We start from the raw sequence: 4,405 nt of genomic DNA, 5'->3' as shown, positions 1-4,405 counted from the left end.
TTCCCTCCAAATCCAATCGCTCCGGCATCTCCTCGGGCAGCCTCTCTCTCGCCCCGCCCCTCCTCCCAGGAGCCCGCTCATCCCATCACCATAACAACCACATCAACAAAACAGGGACAATACAGATCATAAGTGTTTAACAAAACAATGAACAATAAAGGACACTTAGGTCGTTACACTGCCCCCTCCCTACAAAGACCCTCGCCCCGAGGGGAAACAAACAAAATCCTGTAGGTAACGCGGCCGCTGTCTGCGTCTACTGGGCCGTGTTTGAGGTGTCCAGGGAGCCTGCTCTCCCAGAACTGAACCTCTCTGTGGTCTCCCAAGCTCAGGTGGAACAGGCTGCGTCTCCGCCGATGTGGAAACAGCTGGTGACTCTGGGGGTGTGGCTGTCTGAGCCCTCTGTGGCGTTCCCCTAGGCGAGTGGTACTGGTTGGGGCTCGCATTGCCCCTGTATGGTGCTAATCTGTCTCGGTGGAGCACACTCTTTCTTCCTCGGGGGGGTAACTGCACCCTGTAAACCACCTCACCCACCTTTTCCAAAACAGAGCATGGTCCCACCCAGTGACAGTCCAATTTGGGGCACCGACCTCTCTTTCTCTTTGGGTTGTACACCCATACCAGATCTCCAGCTTTAAAGTCCTGGCCCTTTGTTCGCACATCATAATTTCTCTTCTGCCTCATACCTGCTTTCTCTAGCTGGTCCCGCGCAAAAGCATGTGCTGTGTCCATCCGATCCTGGAGCCTCCTCGCATACTCCGGACCTGGCGGAGCAGGTGGTGCGTCTGGGGGCCGCCCAAATGCCATGTCCGCTGGTGTCCTCAGTTCTCGCCCCAACATGAGTAAGGCAGGTGTGCACAAGGTGGAGTCCTGAACTGCTGACCTGTAGGCCATTAAGACCAAGGGCAAGTGACAATCCCAGTCTCTCTGGTGTTCTGCGGTTAGGATGGCTAACTGTTTACCGAGTGTCCTGTTAAATCTCTCTACCAGTCCGTCACTTTGAGGATGCAATGGTGTCGTTCTCGTCTTGTGCGTCCCTAACCGCTCACACATAGCAGTAAACACCCGTGATTCAAAGTTCCTTCCTTGGTCACTGTGGATCACCTTTATAAGCTGAACAGAGATCACAGCGGCGACAAAAGTCATCTACGTCCCTTCTGAGTCTGCCCCAGTAATACCCCTGCCTGAGCCGTCTCAGGGTTTTTGAGACACCAAAATGCCCTGCCCCTGTGGTTCCATGGGCTGTCCTCAACACCTTTTCTTGTAGCGCTCTAGGGACTACCAACTGCCACCTCTCTTCCCCACTAGTTGGCTCTTTCCACGCCCTCTGCAACACCCCGTCACTAAGCCGGAGGGTCTCAAACTTAGCCACCAGTCCCTTTGTAGCCAACGAGCACCCTGCGACCTCGCTCCACTGTGGCTTCTGTCCTGACTCTACCCACTGCAGTACTGGAAGTAGGTCTGGGTCCTATTCTTGCTGGTCTCTCCAATCCCCAGGGTCTAAAACCTGCAACTCCCTGCACGTGGGCTCTCTTTCTTCCTGTTCAGAGTTTCTCCATCCCCCTTCATTGAGCTCAACCTCCCGGGAGTCTCTTTTCTCGCAATACTTGCACCCTGTCACCGCACAAGGCCGGCGGGACATGGCGTCCGCATTGGCATGGTGAACTCCTGCTCTGTACTCAACTGTGAACACGTATGGTGCTAGTTCTTCCAACCAGCGTGCCATCTGTCCTTCCGGCTCTTTGAATGACATCAACCACTGGAGGGCAGCATGGTCAGTTCTCACTACAAAAGGTAAACCTCCTAAGTAGTACCTGAAGTGACGGATCGCCCTGACAATGGCAAGCAGCTCCCTACGTGTCACACAGTAGCGCTGTTCAGCTTTGTTAAATGTTTTGCTGAAGTACGCTACTACTCTCTCTCCTTCCTTCCCCACTTGGCTCAACACTGCCCCCGAACCACTGTCACTCGCATCCGTGTCAAGGATAAATGGCAGGTTAGGGTCTGGTGGTGTAAGGACAGGGGCCTCTATCAAAGCCTTTTTCAACGAGGAAAACGCTTGTTCACATTCCTGACTCCAAGAGAAATCCCGGTCCTTCTGTTGAAGACGGAACAAGGGTGAGGCAACACAAGAAAACCCCCGCACAAAGCGTCTGCAATAGGATGCCAGGCCAAGAAAACTTTTGAGCTCCCTCACATTAGATGGTGTTGGCCAGTCTTTCACTGCTCGCACCTTCTCTTCCACAGTGCTAATCCCCTCCCCACCAACTCTGTGACCCAGAAACTCAAGTTCTCTTGTCATGAACTGACACTTGTCTGGATGGAGTTTTAGGCCTGCATCAGCTACTCTCTGCAGGACGAGCCGCAGGGCCTCCAAGGCGACCTGGAAGGAGCGACCGTGCACCAAGATGTCATCGAGGTAAACTAGGCACTCCTGTCTAGGTAGATCAGCCAACACTTTCTCCATGAGTCGTTCAAACGTGGCTGGGGCATTGCACAAACCAAAAGAGAGGACCTTAAACTGCCACAACCCCCTACCTGTACAGAAAGCAGTCTTGGGCCTTGCTGCTGGGCTAAGGGGTACCTGCCAATACCCGCTGCGCAGATCTAATGCAGAAAACCAGGATGAACCTGACACCAAGTCCAGCGACTCATCAATGCGTGGTATTGGGTAGGAGTCTTTTTTGGTCACGTTGTTTAGTGGTCTATAGTCAACACAAAACCTCATCTTCGAGCTATTTTTCTTGTTGACCATCACAACTCCTGAAGACCACGGGCTGTCAGAGGGTTCAATTACCCCTGAACTCAACATTTCTTCAATTGCCTCCTCTGCAGCCGCCTGGCGGGCAAGGGGCAGGCGGCATGGGCGTGTCTTAATTGGCTGAGCGTCCCCCGTGTCAATATCGTGCTGCACTAGGTGTGTCAACCCCACTTCCTCTTCTCTCAACGCAAAAATGTCCTTGAACTCAAGCAGCACCTGCCACAGCTCCTCCTGCTGACCAGAATCTAAACCCTCACAGTTGCGCCGCCATATTTCTCTAATTGCCATCTCCCTGTCTGTTGTGACTGGCTGATTGATCGAAGGAATGTGAGAGGTGTGTGTACCAAGGGGACATGGTACCCCTGAACTGGCTGGTAGTAACAAGTCCATGTTCTGCGTCTCAACTCTCAGAGTCAGTGGGTGTTGTTTTGCAGCGGGTGAGGGGTACACCATTCCTACCTCAGGGCCCCCAGGAAACAACAGCGTGTTTTTCCCTAAGTCTAACACACAGTGGGCAGCCCTCAGAAAGTCTAGTCCCAATATACATGAGTCCTGTACATCTGCCACCCACACCTTGAAGTTCACAGAAAACCCACCCACTGTAATAGCTACCACGCCCCTCCCAAGCATTGGAGCGAGTTCACCTGTCACTGTTCGCAGTTTAACTGTTGTTGGTTCGATCTGTGTTCCTGCTGGTACAACATTCGGCCTCATCAGTGTAGCAGTGGACCCTGTATCAATCAGGGCGATGCAGGAGGCCCCCGCCAGGGTGATGGAAACGTGGCAAAAGTCTCCGGCGTGTGTCCAGCCAACCACTCGAGAAGACTCAGTGTTGTCATCTGCTTCTGGGGGGGGTGGAGCTATGCCCCCCCGACTTCTCAGGTGGGCCCCAGCTGTCACTCGTGGGAGATGGTCATCGTCTGCTTCTGGGGGAAGAGGAACCGCTCTCCCCCATCCATCCAGATGGGCTCCTTCTGCTGGTTGTGCAGTTGAGTGGGGCGTCTGGGTTTGGGCCTGCATTGTCCCCTCTACACAGACCCTGCGCCGTTTCCCTGGCCACCAGCCAGCTTGGGGCACCGTCTCCGTATGTGTCCGGCTTGGCCACATTCCCAACACACCACAGGTCCCGGGTCAGGGCGTGTACCACTACGTGGTGACTGTAGTGACACGGCACGGAGGAGCTCAGTCAGTTCATCGGCCCATGGAGGCTTCTGTTGGCCGAGGTCTTCTCTCCCTGCCACTCTCACAACAGGACCGCTGAGCTCACAGCTGTTCTCCATCACACCAGCTCCAACAACCTCTCTCTCCAGGGCTATCTCCAGTGCTTCTTGCAGTGTATACGGGTGTGCCAGCTGTGTCTGAATGCGCAGCTCTCTTGGGGACAGGGATCTAATGAACTGGTCTCTGGCCAGTTCACTTTGCACATTGTCAGGCATGTGTGCATAGGCACGTCTGGTGAGGGATTCAATGTCATTAGCCAGCACACGCAGTGGCTCTGCTTCCCGTCTATGCCTACTGGCCAGTTCAGACTGCAGGACACCAGGTTGAGAACATTGTCCAAAACGCCGTTGCAGAGATCCTACCAAAGCTCCATAGTTCTTTCTGTCCCCCGGGCTAAGTAACAGCAGGCACGCCAGAGCATCG

This window comes from Lipophrys pholis, assembly GCF_963383615.2.
Source record: "Lipophrys pholis genome assembly, chromosome: 18".
NCBI classification, from domain to species: Eukaryota; Metazoa; Chordata; class Actinopteri; order Blenniiformes; family Blenniidae; genus Lipophrys; species Lipophrys pholis.
Note: the sequence above shows the minus strand (reverse complement) of the source record.